The sequence below is a fragment of the Neofelis nebulosa genome, chromosome 5, assembly GCF_028018385.1.
Source record: "Neofelis nebulosa isolate mNeoNeb1 chromosome 5, mNeoNeb1.pri, whole genome shotgun sequence".
Taxonomy (NCBI): Eukaryota; Metazoa; Chordata; class Mammalia; order Carnivora; family Felidae; genus Neofelis; species Neofelis nebulosa.
The window spans coordinates 31,786,093-31,807,933 of record NC_080786.1 but is presented as its reverse complement, the minus strand read 5'-3'; positions in this window follow the sequence as shown (position 1 = coordinate 31,807,933).

The following is a 21,841-nucleotide window of genomic DNA, read 5'->3' as shown; positions in this document are numbered from 1 at the left end:
AGAAACAAACCCACATATGGTCAATTAATTTAGACAAAAGAGTCAAGAATAAACAATGGGGGAAACAATGATCTCTTCAATAAATAGTGATGGGAAAAGTCAATAACCATACACAAAGAGTGAAACTGGATCAATATCTTACACCATACACAAAAATCAACTCAAAATGTATTAAAGATTGAATATAAGACCTGAAACCATAAAACTCCTAGAAGAAAACACAGGCAACAAGTTCTTTGATAACAGGTACATGAAAAGGTGCTAAACATCACTAATTATCAGGAGAATGCAAATCAAAATCACAATGAGTTATCACTTCACACCTGTTAGGGTAGCTATTATCAAAACACAACTAATAACAACTGCTGGTGAGGACTGGAGAAAAGGGAACACTTGTGCACTGTTGGTGGGAAAGTAAATTGGTATAGCTGCTATGAAAAACAGTACAGAGGTTCTTCAAAAATTTACAAATATAACTACTTACAACCCCACAAGACCACTTCTGGGTATTCACCTGAAGGAAACAAAAACACTAACTCAAAAAGATATCTACACCCTCATGTTCACTGCAGCATTATTTACAAAAACCAAGACATGGAAACAACCTACGTGTCAATTAATGGATAAATTGATACAGAAAATGTGGTACACACACACACACACACACACACACACACACACACACACAATGAGAATATTATTCGGTCATAAAAAGAAGAAATCCTGCCATTTGTGACAATATGGACGGTCCTTAAGGGCATTATGCTAAATGAAATAAGTTAGAAAGACAAATACTGTGTCATCTCACTTATGTGAGATCTAAAAAACCTCCCAAGAAAACAAAACCCAAACTCACAGATACAAAGAACAGACTGGTGGTTGACAGAGGTGGAGAGTAGGGGGTGAACAAAATGGGTGAAGGTAGTCAAAAGGTACAGACTTCTAGCCATAAAATAAGTAAGTCTTGGGGATATAATGTACAGTACGGTGACTACAGTTAATAATATTCTATTGTATATTTGAGAGTTGATGAGACTAAATCTTAAAAGTTATCACAAGAAAAAAATTGTAACTGTGTGGCAATGGATGTTAACTAGACATTGTGGTGATCATTTCACAATATATATGTACATTGAATCATTCTGTTGTACACCTGAAACTAATATGGTGTTCTATGTCAATTATATCTCAATAAAACAATAAAAACAGTGTAATAGTCAAAAGCCACCAAAACAAATGCTCAACTGACAACTACTAGAGCTCATAATCACATTCAACTAGTATCTCGTAACCACTGTTCACATCACATCAAATTGTTTTTAAATAGTAAAAGCATTTAAATCATTAGTTTATTATTTTTCAGAAAGCAGTTATTAATAAAGACACTATTACTGCCGTCGCTGATATGAATTAATTCTAAGATCAATTTATAATCTAACTCTAAAATTTTGCACAGAAGAGAAAATGTGCAGGAGTCAAGACAATTTTAGGGTAGGGGGACAAAGACAAAGTAATAGCAATATATGTCCCTTAAACTGAGCAATGGGTACTGAGCAAATGTTCATTGTATTGTTATACTCTTCACCTTATACATGTTTTCCAAATATTGTGCTACAGCCATTTAACCTTTAATTTCTAAAAAAGAACAAAGAAAGAAGACCTTGCCTCACCAAAAATCACATTATAAAACTACAGTAACTAAAGGTATATTATTGGCAAAGAACCAAAGATCAATGAAACTAAACAGAGTTCTAAAACCAATCTATGCATATGAGAATTTATTAACTAATAATTTGACATGCTACTTGTTATGAATGGCCAACTGAACAAGACTCCTCCTTCCACTATGCATAAAAATAAATTCAATATAATTAAAGACTTAAAATTTTCTATAAGAGTATAAGAAAATATAAGATTCTATGTTTAGATCTTCAGGGCAGGAAAAATGTCCATTAAATAGTAAAAAAAAAAAAAAAAAAAAAAAAAAAAAAGCAAAATCAAAAGTCACAAAAGCAAAGACAGTTAAATTTGAGATCAAAATTAAAAACTATCACAAACAAAGGGAGAGAACTTGAACAGACTGGAGAAAAATGTGTGCCATTTTTATATTAAAGATGAGTATCTGCAACACAACGAACTCCTACAAATAAATAAGACAAGTATTTGTTATGCCACATATAACAGAAAAACCAAAAATAAGAGTGATTAAACAAGACAGAAGTTAAACTTCTCTCTCATGCAAAAGAAGTTAAAAGTTGGTACAGTGACTCCAACAAATGGTCAGAGGCCCAGGTTTTCTGGCTCACTGAGCTACAAAGATAGTTCTACTTTCCTAGGACAGCCGGCCGTTAGAACTCCATCACTGCATCTGTGTTCCAATAGAGGATGGGTGAGGAATGAGGAAGAGAGTGCCTTCTCCCTTTAAGGAGATTTCAGAAAATCACACCAAACACTTCTGCTTGTGTACCATCAGCTAAAACTCACATGGTTGTACTTAGCTCTTAGGAGACCAAGGAATGTAGTCTTCTAGATAGGCATCAATGGGCTTGGCTAAAAGCTGGGGTTCCCACTACTGAAGATGAAGGAAGAACAGATCATAAAAGGTAACTAACAGTCTTTGTTGTGCTATCCAAAAAAAAAAAAAAAAAAAAAAAAACAGAAAAAGAAATATAAATGGTCAAAACCTCGAGAAAAGATATTCAACCACAGGGAAATAAAAGTGAAAACAAGGGGGCATGAGGTTTTAAAACTTTTAAGAGAGGCAAAAATTTGTTAATTAGTGAAGGCATGAGGATTTTTAGATTTACGTTAATTTTTTTAAATAAAGAAATGTACTCAATACTGCTACTGTGACTGAAAAATAAAGGAAATATTATTGAAAAACTGAAACACATTACTGTTTTTAATTATGTTTATAATATTAGTATAGACACTTTGGGGACCAATTTGGTAGTATTTTTTAAAATTTTGATTATATGATTAGATGATCCAGCAACTCCAACTTTCAGATATATGCAATACAAACATCACACATCTGCATAAGTACAAAGATGTTTGTTCATCGCAGTATTGTTTAAGAGAGAAAAATCGGAAATGATCCAAGTGTTTGTTATTATGGGACATTAATATTCTTCATAGCACTATTGCCACTACCTGAAATTGTATAATTTATTTATTCATTTGTCATTTAGAAAAATCAGCTCATCTTGGGGCACCTGGGTGGCTCAGTCGGTTGAGTGTCCGACTTTGGCTCAGGTCATGATCTCACAGCTCGTGAGTTCGAGCCCTGTGTCAGGCTCTGTGCTGACAGCTTGGAGCCTGGAGCCTGCTGCAGATTCTGTGCCTCCCTCTCCCTCTGCCCCAACCCACTCGCATTCTGTCTCTGTCTCTCTCAAAAATAAATACACATTTAAAAAAAAATTTTAAAAAGAAAATCAGCTTATCTAGGAAAAGAGCCAAGGCAAGAAGAATATACTTATATAATACCTGCTGGTTAAAAATTCATTAGAAATAATGCACTGTGTTTTAAAAACGGCATATCAAAACAAGCACCATTCCAGGCTATACTAACAATAACCCATGATAATGCAGACAGGTTGAAAAACTGATGAAGCCTCTGAACTTGCTATCAAGGGAGACTGGCACTAGATGTGATCTGTTTGCCCTTTTCTTTAGGGTCTGGACATCTCAAAGTAGAATCAACACGCTCTCTCCATTATATGTAACTCTTAACTGCCTTTAATATGTAGATCCCAATACTGCTACCAGTACCAGTTGAGCCTCTTCCACTCACTGAGCAGGGCCTACCATGGGGAAGAGGTCCCAACAGAACTGCCAGAATACCAAGACGTACTATGTGGAAGGAAGACAAAATACTGACACCTGAGCCACAGTACTTGCGGGGAAGGCTTGATACAATAGGAGCATTGTGTTCATCAGAACAGTATTACAGTATCCATCTCCAAGACTGTAAAATAGGGACCATGCCTTTGATCCACAAAATGGAAAGGATAAGTGTGCCCTTGCTAAGTCCCTCTCCATTCATGGCCGCTAATCTCTGCTTTTTATTTCTAACCTCACAGATGAGCAGTTTTCAAATTGCTTTTTTAACTGAAGAGACTCTTCAACTATAAACTTAAAGACAAACAGGAGGGAGAGGAATAGCTTTAGTGCTCAGTCTCAGGGGGTGGGGTAAGAGGAGCACCCAGACTAAGAAGAGCTCTGGGAAGCAGAGTTTGAAAGGGAAGGAGATAGGGAGTACTGGAGAAAGTGAACTTTAGCAAAGACCTGAGGGAAGTGAGGGAGAAAGCTTTGTAGGTATGAGGGGAAAGCAAAGTCCCTGAGGCAGGAACATAACTGGTTTGTTGGAAGAAGAGCAAGGTGCCATTTGTGACTCGGACAAAGTAAGCACAGTGGAGAACAGGAGATGAAGCCAGAGAGGTAAGTGGGGGTTTAGATTCTGTAGGGTCTTGTAGGTAAGAATAAAGCCTCTGAGTGAAGAACTTAGTTTTAATAGGGTCCCTCAAGCTGCTGTGTTGAGAACAGGCTGTAGGAGAGCAAAGACAAAAGCAGGGAAAAAAGAATTAGGCTATGGCAATTATTCAGGTGAGATACGATGGCTTGGAAAAGGTGGAAGCAGGAGAGATAGTGGTATATGACCGATTCTAGATACATTCTGAAAGTAGAGCCAACAGAGTTTGCTGACAGACTGAATGTGGGAAGAAAGAGAAAGACAACAACCAAGGATGACTCAAGGGTTTTGGTCTGGGCTACTAGAAGGGAGCTGCTATTTACAAGATGGGACAGACTACAGGAAGAGTGGGCTTTGGAGGGGAAAATCAGTTCAGTTTTGAGAGGTCTATTAGATATCCAAATGGAGATATCAAGCAGGCACTTTAATATCAGACTATAAGATTCAGAGGAGAGGTCTAACTTGGAGATAAAATCTCATAGTCATTGGAATGTGGCTGATGACGTATAGATGGTATTTAAAGTCATGAGACCAAGTGAAATGCAAGGAAATAGGGTTGATAACTAAGAACAGAGGTTTGAGGAGTAAACAGCACTCCCAACTTTTAGTAATCAGGAAGATGATTAGGAACTAGCAAAAAGACTGAGAAAAAACCCTCTAGTAAGGTGGGAGGAAATCCAGAGAAAGCACTGTTCTGGAAGCTAAATGAAAGAAGAACAATCTTAACTGTGTAAAATGCTGCTGAAAGATCAAGTAAAAGACTGAGAACTGACTCACTGGATGGAGTTACAATGTGGAGGGCTTGGTTGGGGAGGGGAGGTAAAGATGTGATTAGCAGGGACTCAAGAGGGACTAGGAGAAAGCAATTAGACTCAGCAAGTTAGACAACTGTAGAAAGGAACAGATTTAAAGAGGGATGCAGGGTCAAGAGAGTCTGCTCTTGTATGGTAAGACATTATATCTCTATTATTTAGTACAGTGCCTAGCACATAATGGTAACTCAAGAAATATTTGTTGATTGAACTGAGATTACTAGCCACTGAATCAGGAAAGTCTCAGTTCTAGCCATTTAAAAGCTGATAGTGCAATGTGAGGATTCCTGGTCCAGTAAAAAGAACTGCCTTTATTCTTCTACGATGCCTAAAAACTCCTTAGTTTTAAAAACTATGCTTACACACCCAGGACACCTAAATTTGAGAGGAACAGCAACAGAATTTGACAAATACTCTACAAGGAAAGAGACTTTCAATTTTGGATAGGTTCAATCTCTCCAACTACCTCCTGCATCAGCGACCCTGTGACTTTGCATTCCGGGTACAACATGATCCCCAGTCCTCTATGTCATGACTCACTATGCACTACATGGACGACTTCTGGTGGTTGATGAAGGACACTAACTTATAGAGGCCTTGTGCAAGTGAGATATGTATGTGGCAGAACAATAACAGTCACAAGTATTTTAGTGACTTTTTTACTGTTCAATATACACCCTCTCTTTTTAATGTTACAACAACTTTGTGACACAAGTGTTTTTATCACTTTCATTTCACAAATGAAAAATGTAGGGTTGAGAACACATGCCCCTTCAACAAATGGTGCTGGGACAACTGGATATCCATGCAGAGGAATGGAGTTGGACCCTACCTCATATAGAAAAATTAACTCAAAATAGATCAAAGACCTAAATTTAAGAACTAAAACTACAGACTCTTAAGAAAAATAGGGGTAAACTGACATGACCCTGGATTTGGCAATGGATTCTTAGATATGATACCCAAAGTCTAAGAAACAGCAGCACCTGGGTGGCTCAGGTTATGATCTCACGTGAGTTTGAGCCCCACATCGGGCTCTGTGCTCTCAGCGCTGAGCCCACTTTGGATCTTCTGTCTCCCTCTCTCTGTTCTTCCGCCCCTCACTCCACCCCTCCCTCTCCCCCTCTCCCCTTCTCTTGCATGTGCCTATGTGCTTGCTCTTTCTCAAAAATAAACGTTAAAAAAAGTGTAAGCAACAAAAGGAAAAAGGACATAAATTTGACTTCATCAGAATTAAATGCTTATATGCAAACTACTATCGAGAAAATGAAAAAGCAGCCTACAATACAAGAAAAAATATTTGCAAATAATACATCTGACAAGGGTCTAGTATCCAGAATACATAAAGAACTCTTAACAACTACTCAACACCAACGAGACAAACAATCCAATGAAAAAATGGACAAAGAACTTCAATACACATCTTTCCAAAGATATACAGGTGGCCAACAAGCACATGAAAGGTGTTCAGCATCATTAGTCATTAAGAGAACACAAATCAAAATGACGAGCTACAACTTCACACCCACCAGGATAGCTATAACCAACAAAACAAAACAAACAAACAAAAAAACAGAGGGTGGGGGGTTGAGTTAAATAGGTGATGGGGATTAAGGAGTGCACTGACGTATAGACTCGTTGAATTCCTATACTGCACATCTGAAACTAATATTACCCTGTTTATTAACTGGAATTAAAAACTTTAAAAATAACAAGTATTGACAAGGATATGGGGAAACTGGAACTTCAGAACATTGCTAGTAGAAATGTAAAATGGTACAGCTGTCATGGAAAACATTTTGATGCTGCCTCAAAAAGTTAAACATCGAATTACCATATGACCCAGCAATTCTGCTCCTTTGTGTGTACACAAAAGAACTGAAGCAGGTATTCAAGCAAAAACTTGTACATAAATGTTCCTAGCACTATTTACAATAGTCAAAAGGTATAAACAAACCAAATATCCATCAACTGATAAATGGATAAAATATACTACATCTATATAACTGAATTATTCAAAGGAAGCAATGATTATTAAAGGAAAGGAATACATGCTACAATATGAATAAACCTTTACAAAATTATGCTAAATGAAAGAAGCCAATCACAATAATTCACATTTGTATGATTTCATTTATATGAAATGTCCAGAATAGGCAACTCCATAGAGAAAGAAGCAGATCAGTGGTTTCCAGGGAATACTGAGAGACAGGAATGGGGAGTGAATGCTTAATGGGTAAAGGGTTTCCCTCTGAGGTGTTAAAAATGTTCCGGAGTTAATGGTGATGGTTGCATAATATTGTGCATGTACTGAGGGTCACTGCATTGTATACTTTAAAATGGTTAACTTGGTTAATTTTATGTGAACTTTAACTCAAAAAAAAAAATCACACACACAAAAATCACACAGCTGACACCTGACACATCATGGCTTCACATGCAAGAACAGACTCCAAATCCTCTATCCACTCAACCATCCTATTTCCTCTGCAAACCAAAGAAGCTCTGGACCACGATGACAATGACCTTTCCCCTTTACCACCATCCAGGCACAGTACCTAACTATATTTATGACAGTAGAATTCCTACAATTGCCCAAGCACATACAAGTTTCTAAACAAAATATTTTCTTACCATAGGTAGGTACCCAATATAAACTTTTGTAGACTGAGGTCTGCTATTCATGTCATAAAGACATCCGTTATACAGAAGTCAACCATCACATCCACCTAACACATCAAATAATAGTAGCTGTGAAGACTAATCCCTCACAGAATGACACTCTTGTTTGCAAAAAGAGTATAGCAATGGGGCTTATGTCTTCAACTAATCAACACCATTCTTCACTAATAATCCTTGGCATTTCCCAACCGCTCTGGTTTCTGTTCTGCTGGTTCTGTTCTGTTCTGGTTTCTGTTCTGCTGGTAGATCAAAACTCTTTAACCTCCTATGCCAGGTTAAAGTTGCCAATGAGGCAGAGATGTTTAAGAGACAGATCGGTAGTAGCCATGTGCATGACAACCCACTCTAGACAGCCACTTTAACCCAAGGTTTTCAAGGTAACTGCATTCCAGCATTCACACAACCTTTTGGAAACCAGTTTATTCAGTGCTCTCTTCTCTTTGAGCTCAATGAGGGCCTCTTCCAACTTATTTCAAAGTATGAGAAATTTTACATATATGCAACTGGAAAACCAGCTATAATATCAAGTTAAATGGATAAAGTACAGCTGCAAAAATTGCTCCTGGGAATCTGAAAGCTAGATACATATTGCCTGACATAGCCGAGTATTCCATTTTCAACAAGCCAACAATCTGATATTTGTTCATCAGTTCGATGGGAGGATGATGTCAGAGTCACTGGAGCCCTGCTGGCCTTTAGGAGCCCTGTGGCTTTTCAGATAAGAAAGAGACTAAGGGCCTAATCACTAACATCTGAGTCTCTAACGTCCTGGCAAAATTATCTCCTCAATGTAAAGCACAATGTCTCCAAAACAAATACAAGCAAGACACCTCTAAAATGGGGAGAAGGGTAATCAGGTACCAATGAGTTACCTCCCTCAAGAGTTAGATGCATTTAGGTAACCAACACAGACTGAACACCTGCCATACAGACATATAAGACACCTGACCTTCCCTCATCACCTCCCTTCTCGGGTCAACTCAAAAGATTTCCCCAACATTCATTCTTTCCATTTCTTTACTTTCTACCTACTTCAATCTGGTTTCTGCCTCTTCCAATCTAAAATGGTTTCACTGAGGTCAAAGACTCCATCTGGCTATATTCAATAGGTCATTTTCAATCTACATCTTGACCTGATAACTTCTCTCTTTTTTAAATACGCTCTTCCCTTGCCTTTTATGACACACCTTAAACTGGAATTAGATTCTAAAGTAAATCCCTAAGACAAAAATCAAGCATAGTTTAAATTACTCTTGAAATCCTTTAAATGGACCATTAGATAAAGTATAGCTATTTTTTTGTGTGTACATAAACTCTACACAGTAATGAACAGCATATATAATACAGGACATACAAGACAAACAGTAAGTATACATGCAAAATAAACTTCATTCTCTCTCATCTAATTAAAAACATCTTCAAGTGTATTGGATTAAGTTTGCATACCTTAACTGCAAGATCCCATTCCACTTATCTCTCTGGCCACTTCTCATCCCTTTCCTGGAGCTACCCTCCTTTACCCAACTGTGAAACACTGGGCGTGAGCTCTCTTCTTAACCTCTGCCAATGGTTCTCAGCTTCTACTGCTCAGTGGAATCACCTGAAGAGCTTTTAAAAATCCCAGGCAGCAATTTTTTTTTAATTTTAATTTTTTTTTTTTTTCAGGAGAGACAGTGAAAGCAAGTGGAGAGGGGGAGAGGGGGAGAGGGGGAGAGGGGGAGAGGGGGAGAGGGGGAGAGTAGAGAGAATCACAAGCAGGCTCCATGCTTTCAAGCAGGCTCCATGCTGTCAACGAGGAGCCCACTGTGGGGCTCGAACTCATGCACTGTGAGATCATGACCTGAGCCAAAACCAAGAGTTGGTCACTTCACCCACTGAGCCACCCAGGAGCCCACAAGGCTGCAATTCTGACCAAGTAAACAAAAACAGAAATTTCTGGTGTGGGTTATCAGCATCAGTATTTTAAAATTATCCCATATTTCCAATGTGCAGCCAAGATAAGAATCACTATTCTATACTCTCTTCCTAAAGCAGGGATTACACACTTAAGTGCCTACAGGGTCTGACAAGTAAATAAACAAAGTAGGCCAGGCATAAGTTTTAAGGAGTGGAGGGCTCGCTGGTAAACAGAAAGCAGCTGGGATCAGTGGTGACTTAGCTCCAATCAATTGTTCCCATATGGGAAAGCCAGCTCAGTAGTGCTACATCTTCCTACTTTTATTTTATTATTTTTTTTTCAACGTTTTTTATTTATTTTTGGGACAGAGAGAGACAGAGCATGAACGGGGGAGGGGCAGAGAGAGAGGGAGACACAGAATCGGAAACAGGCTCCAGGCTCCGAGCCATCAGCCCAGAGCCTGACGCGGGGCTCGAACTCATGGACCGCGAGATCGTGACCTGGCTGAAGTCGGACGCTTAACCGACTGCGCCACCCAGGCGCCCCCATCTTCCTACTTTTAAAGAAAAGCCCCAAATCTAGATTTTCGTGGGAAATCTTTAGATTTTAAATTATTGGCAACTAACTCAAAATTAAACAACAAAAACTACTCTATGCGAAAAACAAAACACATCTGTAAGCCAGATTCAGCTGTGGGCTTTGGATTCACAACTTCTGCTCTTGGCAATTCCATCCACACCCTTCAATTTACACCTAAATATCTGTGTCCCCAGTTCAGCCCACTCCTCCAAGCTCTGGATTTGAATTATCTAAGTTTATGTGCAATCTCCATTTAGAGGTCTCACCAGTCCCAAAGTGAACTGTGATTTAAACCCACTTCAAAACTATTCATTCTTCTAGTGTTCTCTACCTCAGGTAACAGCCCCACCATTTACCTGGTTGGGCATGCCAAAACCCTGGGAGTCATCCTACCCACCTATTTCTCTCTCTTACTGTTTATAGCATATTATTAAGTCCTATCAGTTATGCTTATTAAATATATCTCCTGTATCCATCTACCTCTCTCCATTTTCTGTGTGACTACCATGGTCCCAGTTACCATCTTTTCTTTCCTACCTCTCCACAGTGTCTTAGCTCAGGCTGCCATAATAAAATACCATAGCCTGGATTACTTAAACAAAAGAAATGAATTTCTCACAGTTCTGGAGGGTAGAAGTCCTGATCAAGGTCTGGCAAGGTCAGTTTTCTTTTTCTTGCTTGTAGACAACCACCTTCTCACTGTGTGCTCACATGGCTTTTCCTACCTCCTTTTCTTATAAGGCCACTAATTTTACTGAATTAGGGCCCCACCCCTTTGACCCTGTTTAACCCTAATTACCTCCCAAAGATTCTATCTCCAAATATAGTCACATAGTGGCTAGGACTTCAAAATTTAATTTTAGGGAGACAAAATTCATTCTATAGCACAAAATAACCTTATTTAGGCTCAGTTATCTCCCATAAGCACTTATTTCGTTCCAAACCATTCTCTCCAATATGATCAGACTGATCTTTTACAAATATTTACACGTGTGTATGTACATATTTGACCCAACAATTCCACTTCTAGGAATTTATCCTACAAATATACTGACATATGTGAACTGGTATATGCATGTACTATTATTTATAGTAAATTACTAGAAACAATTTAACTGTCCATCAATAAAAGAATGGTTAAATAATCTGTGGTATAGCCATACAATGGAATACTATACAGTCATTAAAGAGTAAGGAAACTATATATTAAAATCAAAAGACTTCCAAGACATTGTTGAAAACAAGCATAATAGTATGTACAGTATGCTACCATATGTGTAAATAACAGGAGGAATGAATAATATGCATTTGCTTGAATGCCCACAAAAAATGTCTAGAACAATACACAAAACTAGTACCAGTGGTTATCCCTTTGGAAGGTGTAGGGAAAACGGCAGCTGGGGAAGGAAGTAGGACCCACTGCAGACATTCTGATTTACTGGGCCTGGAGCATGGCCCAGGCACTACTACTGTATTAAGTGCCTCTTTTGATTCTGATGAACAGGCTGGACTGAGAACTTCTGCTCAAAAAAGTCCTTTACCTACTTTCCCAGACTCATTTTGTATCATCCTGCCCTTATCATTCTCCTTGCTCCAGCCACAGTGGCCTCTGAGGTCCCAGGAAAGGCCCTATTCTTTCTGCCTGGAATACTGTCCCCCTAAAATTCACTTTATAACTTTTTTTTTTTTTAAGTATTTAGTTTTTAAAAAAAAATTTTTTTTTTACGTTTTTTGGTTTTTTTTTTTATTTATCTCTGAGACAGAGAGAGACACAGCATGAACGGGGGAGGGGCAGAGAGAGAGGGAGACACAGAATCGGAAGCAGGCTCCAGGCTCTGAGCCATCAGCCCAGAGCCCGACGCGGGGCTCGAACTCACGGACCGCGAGATCGTGACCTGAGCTGAAGTCGGATGCCCAACCGACTGAGCCACCCAGGCGCCCTTAAGTATTTAGTTTTGACAGAGACAGAAACAGTGTGAGCTGGGGAGGGGAAGAAAGAGAGGGAGAGAGAGAATCCTAAGCAGGCTTTGTGCTGCCAGCACAGAGACTGATGTGGGGCCCGAACTCCCAAAACCATGAAATCATGACCTGAGCTAAAACCAAGAGTTGGATGCTTAACTGACTGAGCCACCCAGGTGCCCCTATAACTTCTATTCTTCCTTTAATGTCTACCTCAACTTAAAGGTCATTTCCCCAGGAAACTTCCCCTAGTTTCCAAACTAGGTCAGGACCCTTATTTTATGTACTCAGAGCACCCTGTACTTCTCCCAGAACTTATCACAATTTTATGAGGTATTTGTATCATTACACATGGGTGCATCTGTAATGTCCAGGAGTACAAAGACTACAGCAGTCGCTTTTACCACTATACTGCCAGACCTAAACTAGTATCTGGCTGGCAAAGTAGGCCTTTCCTCAGATATTTGGTAAATAAATGAACGACTGCTCTGCCCTCAAGTTTAGGACAGTAGAAAATCAACACACAAGCAAATGAAAACAATACAGGGTCACTAGTGTTAAGGCAACAGTCTGTTTAGAATAGTGGTTCTCAACTGGGGGTGATTTGGGGTTCTCTCAGAGGACGTGTGGCAATATCTGGAGGCATTTTTGATTGTCATAACTGTGTGGGTTGTGTGACTGTTATAATTGTGTCTGTGTGGGGGGGGGAGGTACTACTGGTATCTATTTAGTAGAGATCAGGAAGGCTGCTAAATGCAGCCCTAAAATGCAAAGGATGGCCCTTCACAACAATGAATCATCTGGTCCAAACTTTCTTACACCATATACAAAAATAAATTCAAAACTGATGAGACCTAATGTGGGACAGACCTAAATGTGGGACAGAAAACCATCAAAATCCAACAGAAAAAAAACAGGCAGGAGCTTCTTTGACCTCGGCCGCAGCAACTTCTCACTTGACATGTCACCAAAGGCAAGAGAAATAAAAGCAAAAGTGAACTACTGGGACCTCATCAAAACAAAAAACTTCTGCACTGCAAAGAAACAATCAACAAAACCAAAAGGCACCCGTTAGAATGGGAGAAGATATTTGCAAATGACATATTGGATAAGGGGTCAGTATCCAAAATATATAAAGAACTTACCAAACTCAACACCCCAAAAACAAATAATCCAGTGAAGAAATGGGCAAAAGACATGAATAGACACTTTTCCAAAGAAGACATCCAGACGGCCAAGAGACACATGAAAAGATGTTCAACATCACTCATCATCAGGGAAATACAAATCAAAACCACAATGAGATACCACCTCACACTTGTCAGTATGGCTAAATTAACAACCCAGGAAACAACAGATGTTGGCAAGTATGTGGAGAAAGGGGAATCCTCTTGCTCTGTTGGTGGGAATGCAAACTGGTGCAGCTACTCTGGAAAACAGTGTGGAGGTTCCTCCAAAAATTAAAAATAGAACTACACTACGACCCAGCAATTGCACTACTAGGAATTTATCCAAAGGATACAAAAATGTTGATCCAAAGGGGCACATGCACACCAATGTTTATAGCAGTGCTATCAACAATATATATGTGTATATATACACACACACACTGGAATACTACTCAGTGATGAAAAAAGCATGAAATCTTGCCATTTGCAGCAACATGGATGGAACTGGAGGGTATTATGCTAAGTGAAATAAGTCAGAGAAAGACAGATATTATATGATTTCACTTATATGTGGAATTTGAGAAACTTAACAGATGATTGATCATAGGGGAAAGGAAGGTAAAATAAGATAAAAACAGAAGGAGGCAAACCATAAGAGACTCTTTTTTTTTTTTTTTTTTTTATTTTTGGGACAGAGAGAGACAGAGCATGAGCGGGGGAGGGGCAGAGAGAGAGGGAGACACAGAATCGGAAACAGGCTCCAGGCTCCGAGCCATCAGCCCAGAGCCCGACGCGGGGCTCGAACTCACAGACCGCAAGATCGTGACCTGGCTGAAGTCGGACGCTTAACCGACTGCGCCACCCAGGCGCCCCTATAAGAGACTCTTAAATACAGAGAACTGAGGGTTGATGCGGAAGGGGTAAATGGGTGATGGGCATTAAGAAGGGCACTTGTTGGGATGAGCACTGGGTGTTGTTGTATGTAAGTGATGAATCAATGGGTTCTACTTATGAAGCCAAAACTACACTGTATGTTAACCAACTTGAGAATAAAAATTTTAAATATTAAAAAAAAGCATTATCTAGTCCAAATTATCAACAGTATCATGAATTAAAACCTCTAATTTAGACAATGGTAGTGCACAAAAGGGCAATTAACTACTCCAGGTGGTAAGGTTTTTTGGGGGGATGAGCAGTGGCGGGTAAATGTTAAGAGAAGTTTTGGTTGTGTGTTGAAAAGTGACTGTGGCTATAACAGTGGAGACTATGTTTGCTAGAGGTAATGAGGAGTCTATGAAGAGTTTAAAAGTAAAGTTATGGTTTGAACGGGAGCCCCCCTCAAGTAATCCATACTCCAAAATTACTCATCTCTTTTATTCCCTTCTTGCTGAAACAAAACTTTCATTCTCTTAGGGCAGCTGGTTTCAGCTAAAACATTAAGCTCAAATTAATTCAGACTAAGATATAGTCAGATAGCCCCTTCACTCTCCAGAATGTTAGCTGCATTTTAAAATATGCAAATACTTATGAATACAAATAAACCTTCAACTGATTAATGTTCAGGCTGTTCCTGGATAAAACTATTTTTGAACTCATCAGCCAGGTTGATTCTGGTAAAGACTTCTTCAAAGCTTTCTATTTTAAAAAACTACTTTGTTCCCCCTGTCCTCAATCTCTGAGCTCCCAGTTTTATAAAAGATCCGAGTTTCCTCCACAGTATCTCAAGTTCTGTCAGAAACGATAGGAGAGCCATTTGGATGCAATAAATGTGAATACATTTTATGGATAAATTAGGAGTGGTCTACAGATTTTTTAAAAGGCTTTCAGTAAAAGTCATGAATATTTCTGAAAGGAATGAAACTACGATAATTTTAACGGTATCACCAAGAAAGCAAACTGTTTTACTACAACACAAGCCTGCTGCCTACTGAGCAGGATGCACATGCTCTGACCTAGTATGGCAATTCTTAGGGTCTCAGCACTGGGTGCTCTGTTTACAAGAAACTGAGGCCTGAGACTAATAAAGAACAAAGAAAAATGCCTGGCACCAAAGGTTTGGGGGGATGTTTTCTACATGAGTGATTTGAGGAGGAACATTTCTTCAGATTTTGGAAAGCACTAGAAATCGCTCTTTTTTGCTTACGTGTTAAGATTTTTTATTTCATGTTTCAGACCATTTGCTAACAAGAAAATACCTTATAATTTACAAACAGCAATTTATCCTCCCTTACATTTACTGACCACTAAAACAGGGTAAAATTTCCTTAAGCTTTACCAGAGTTGGGGGATTGGGAATAATGTGAGCACAAGAGAGTTCAGATGCAACATCAACTCCGAGCCCCGCCAGCTGGTTTCCATCGAGAGGGCCCCCGGGAGAAAGCCCCTCAGGCGGCGGCCAGGGTCGGCGCGGGAGAGACCCACTGGGGCGGTTCGAGGGCGGCCGCAGGGCAGGGTCGGGGTATGCCGGGCCTCCGTTTACCTTTGTTTCAGGTACTCCTGCTTCCAGCCGGGCCGGGGATCCCGCCCGAGGCCCCGAGCTGGTGACACATCCTTCTTTGGCCAAGTCGGGTTGAGGTTGGGAGGGGGCGGGGAAGGAAAATAAAGCCTCAGCGCCTAACGACGTGACTCTCAGTTCTTCCAAAACGTTGGCATTTGTTTTCCTGCCAAGCTTTCCTGTTAACAAGTTCCCGAGGGCTGTGCGGGCGAACTGGCCTAGGAGCCCCGAAAGTGGGAGGGACAAGGCCGTCCCCCGCCTTCCCTCCTCTGTGGGCGCCCCCGAGGCAGGCGGTTTCCACACCTCCCGGGCTGCCACGGCCCGGGACAGAGCTGGGTGTGCACAGGCACCCACGCCGCCTCAAACCCCGACTCCCAAGGCTGTGCCCGCCGGCCCAACGCCGCGCGGCCCCTCAGGCCCCGCCAGCCAGGCCGTCCCCGCCCCCAGGCCCCGGCCCCGCCCGCTCGGGCCTCCGCGCACCGCCCCTCGGCCTCACCACAACCCTCGGGCAGGGCCGGGGGCGCCGAGGCTCCAGGCCACGCGGCGGACGTCCCCGCGCTTACCTCAGTGCCCGCGGCTCCTCCTCCGGCTGCTGCCTCGGCTCGAAGACGGCGCTTGCCGCCAGGACTCTCGGCGGCGCGGGATCTCGGCTGCGAGTGCGGCGTGTGAGGAGCAGAGGCCCGATCGCGCCCCGCCCAGCCGCCCGCCCGTTCCCTCCTCCCCCTTGTGCCCACCCTCAGCCGCGGGCTTGACGCCCCGCCCCTCCCTGCCCGCCCACCACGCTCCGCCCACCCCGCCGACCGAAGCGGGGAAGGGGCCCGTCAGGGGCGCCGCGAGAGCCGCGGTATCCGCCGCCAGTGGGGCCTTTTGGTACGGCGGCTCCGCCAGGACGCGATTTGTCGTTCTTACTACTATCTGTCAGATGCGAATATCTCGCTCAGATTTGTTACTACTGTGATTTTATTGCGATTATCATTTTATAGTCGTTGTTATTGTTATCTTCATGGGTTCTTTTACCCTCCTGGAGGCGACGGGATGGTTCCAGGGAGGCCAGAGATGGCGGACACGCAGCCCTTGCTACCGACCGACGCCCCAGGGCGCTCTGATACTCCCTGTGGCCCGCACCTGTGCCATGTTTCCTTGTGAGGAGTACAACCTGTGTGAATTTTGAAGGAAGATTTATTTTTAACTATTGTGAAATTTTACACAAATGCAGAAAGCCATGTAAACCTAAAGCACACCTTAATGAAATAATTATGCGACACACACCCTTATAATCACACCCCAGATTTAACGCTATGTGAAATGGGTAAAAACAAAAGTTCATCCATATCAGGGAAGACATAGCCTTGGAAGGGCCTCCCAAGATTCTCCTCCTGGTAACTACCACAGGAAATCAAAGGCCATCTGCCCATAATCATAACCTCTGCAAGAACAAATGGAAATTTCCGCAGAATTAGAAACCTCCAATTAGGATGTATTTGTAAAATTCTCAGTTACAAATATCAATCAAAAAAGCATGAGTAAGGAACATCTAGGAGCCAAAGATTAGGTTCGGGGCACCTAGGCTGTCCTCACTGTGTGTTACTGGCCCTTAAAACAACACCAGGCATGAAATAGGTGCTGTGTACTTATTTCGCAAAGATTTGCCTATTGAAAATTTCACCTAAGGTCAGTTTTTTGAATTGCTAAAATGTCCTCTGTGAGATGTCTTGATGCCTTGGGAAGAAGCCATAATGATTTAAACTTTATACTGCTTTCCAGTTTTAAAGAAGCCCCTTTAAATTATGGTATCATATTTTAGATTTAGAGCAGTCCTGTGAGAAAGGCAGGGCAGGACAGAAGGGTTTTGCAAAGGTCACAGTGCAATGCATACCTGTAAGAAGAAGAAGTACATAGCAAACTATAAAACAGTTTCAGTATTGCTGACCCTGCCAATCCCTACTGGATTCCTGATTTGCCTTGACAGTTTTAGTGCCTGAGTTTTTACATAAGGACTCTTTTGGTCCCTTTGCCATACATTTATATGCAATATGACTTGAATTTATAAAGGACAGAATACCTAACTGGAAATTTGATTTAACAGGATGGAGTCAGTCTTTCTGTCATGGGCACCTTGGTAAATGGGCTAGAGAGCTATCAATTTGCTACCATTAATTGAGCACCCTGGCTCTATGATTGGTGGTGGGAATACAAAGAATATAAAATAAGTAAGACACAATATTTGCTCTCCAGGGATTATAGCCAATGAGGGAGAAAGATTTGGAGATAAGTGAGGGTTTAATTTATTTGGATGGGAACAGTCCTGAGCACAATTAATTCTATTAGGTGTCCTATTCTATTAGGACGGCATAGGGCAAGACTTCTCAGACAAGAGAACATCAGATTTGTTTAAATTGTGAGAAAATGTCAAATATTGCAAAAGTAAAGAGAATAATATAATGAACTATTACATATTCATTACTCAGTTTCAACAATTATCAGCCCTTGGCCAATTTGTTCTTTCTGAACCTCACCTTTTCTTTCTCTTCTTGGATTATTTTGAATTTTTTTTTTTTCAACATTTTTTATTTATTTTTGGGACAGAGAGAGACAGAGCATGAACGGGGGAGGGGCAGAGAGAGAGGGAGACACAGAATCGGAAACAGGCTCCAGGCTCCGAGCCATCGGCCCAGAGCCTGACGCGGGGCTCGAACTCACGGACCGCGAGATCGTGACCTGGCTGAAGTCGGACGCTTAACCGACTGCGCCACCCAGGCGCCCCTCTTGGATTATTTTGAAGCAAATCATAAGCAGCGTATTATTTTACTCATAAATACTTTACTATGTATCTCTAAACAATACAGTATATTTTTGATAACAACCACAAAACCATTACAATGTCTTTAAAAATTAAAAATTTCTTAACATCTAGTCAGTGTTCAAAATTTCCCAGTTTTAAAAAAAAATTTTTTTTTTTTATGTTTATTCATTCTTGAGAGAGAGAGAGAGAGACAGAACACAAGTCGGGGAAGAGCGGAGAAGGAGACACAGAATCCAAAGCAAGCTCCAGGCTCTGAGCTGTCAGCACAGAATCGACGCGGGGCTCAAATCCACCAACTGTGAGATGATGACCTGAGCCGAAGTCAGGCACTTAACCGACTGAGCCACCCAGGTGTCCCCGGTTTTCTTTTTTTTTTAATTTAAATTTTAGTTAACTTACAGTGCAATATTGGTTTCAGGAGTAGAATTCAGTGATTCATCACTTACATTCAACACCCAGTGCTCATCACAACACATGCCCTCAATACTCATCACCCATCCCCTCTATCAACCTTCAGTTTGTTCTCTATCATTAAGAGTGTCTTGTGATTTGCTTTCCTCTCTTCTTTTTCCCCCTTTTCCAATATATTCATCTGTTTTGTTTCTTAAATTCCACATATGAGTGTGATCATATATTTGTCTTTCCCTGACTTACTTATTTGGATTATCATAATACATTCTAGCTTCATCAACATGATTGCAAATGACAAGATTTCATTCTTTTTGATGGCTAAGTAATATTCCATTATATATATATATATATATAAAATGTATATGTATATATAATGTATATGTATATGTAATATATATGTATATATGTATTATATATATATAACGTATATGTATATATAAGGTATATGTATATATATGTGTGTGTGTGTATATATATATATATATATACATATATATATACATATACATATACATATATGTACACATACCCCACATCTTTCTTTACCCATTCATCAGTTGATGGACATTTGAGCTTTCTCCATAGTTTGGCTATTGTTGATAATGCTGTTGTAAATACTGAGGTGCATGTACCCTTTCGATCTGTATTTTTATACAGGTATTTTGGGTAAATACCTAGTAATGCCATTGCTGGATTATAGGGTAGTTCTATTTTTAACTTATTGGAGGAACCTCTGTACTGTTCTCCAGAGTGGCTACACCAATTTTCATTCCCACCAACAGGTGCAAGAGGGTTCTCCTTTCTCCACCCCTTGCCAACACCTGTTGTTTCTTGTGTTGTTAATTTTAGCCATTCTGACAGGTGTGAGGTGGTATCTCACTGTGGTTTTGATTTGTATTTCCCTGATGATGAGTGATGTTGAGCATCTTTTCATGTGTTTGCCATCTGGATGTATTCTTTGGAAAATTGTGTATTCTGCCCATTTCTTCTGCCAAATGTCTTCTGCCCATTTTTTAACTGGGTTATTTGTTTTTGGGGTGTTGAGTTTGATAAGTTCTTTATAGATTTTGGATACTAACCCTTTATCAGACATGTCATTTACAAATATCTTCTCCCATTCCATAGGCTACCTTTTAGATTTGTTGATTGTTTCCTTCACCAGGCAGAAGCTTTTTATCTTGATGAGATCCCAATATTTAACTTTTGCTTTTGTTTCTCTTGTCTTTGGCGATGTTTCTAGCAAGAAGTTGCTATTGCCAAGGTCAAAGAGGTTGCTGCCTGTGTTCTCCTCTAGGATTTTGATGGTTTTCTGTCTCACATTTAGGTTTTTCATCCATTTTGAATTTATTTTTGTGTGTGGTGTAAGAAAGTGGTCTAGTTTCATTCTTCTGCATTTTGCTGTCCAATGTTCCCAACACCATTTGTTGAAGATACTGTCTTTTTTTCCATTGGGTATTCTTTCCTGCTTTCTTGAGGATTAGTTGGCCATATAGTTGTCCAGTTTTCTTATAAAATGTTTTATTTAGTTTATTGCTTCAAGTCAGGATCTAAACAAGTTCTTCACATTGCATTTGGTTAAAATCTCTTAAACCCTTTTCTTTCCTTGCACTTTATATGTTGGAGAAATTGATTGCTTATCCTGTGGAGTTCCCCACATTCTGTACTTTGCTGATTTCACCCCTGTGGTGTTAACATGTTTCTCTACCTCTTTTCTTCTCATAAACTGATAATAGAACTAAAGACTTGATCATATTTAATAAAATACAACCATGATTAAGTTAGAAAAGTCAATTGTTCAAAATCAGACCCAGAACTGTCATGGGTATTAGAATTGGCAGACAAGTACATGAAAACAGTTACTGTAACTGTATTCCAAACGTTTAAAAAGTTAAACAGAGACATGAAAGATCTTTAAAAAAGAGCCAAATTGTAATTCTAGAGATGAAGACTATAATGTCTGAATAAAAATGCACTGGATAGGATTGATGGTGGGTTAGACATTGCCAGAGAAAAGATTAGTGAACTTGAAGTCATACCAATATAAATTATCCAAAATTAAACATATGTAGGGGGGAAAAGATTTTTTAAAAAATGAAAAGAGCATTCGTGAGCTGTGGGACAATTTCAAGTGGACTAATATATATGTAAATGGAATCTCCAAAGGAGAGAGATGGGACAAAAAATATTTGGATAAATAATGGCCAAAATTTTCCAAAAATGTTTTTAAGTTTTTATTTTCATTACCTGCTTCACATTATAACAAATGCACTCTTAAATACCCATCACCTACTTCACCCATCCTGCCCTCCCCCAAATTTTCAAAATTTTTAAAGCCTACATACTCACAGATCTAAGAATTTCAACATACCCTAAACACAAGAAACATAAAGAAAACCACATGAAGGCATATCATAATCAAATTGCTCAACATCAGTAGCAAAGAGAAAAAAGGAAGTATTATGCACAAAGGAACAAAGAAAGGATGACAGCAGATCTCTTGTCAGACACAATACAAGCAAGAAGATAGTAGAGCAACATCTTTAAAGTACTGGAAAAGAAAATAT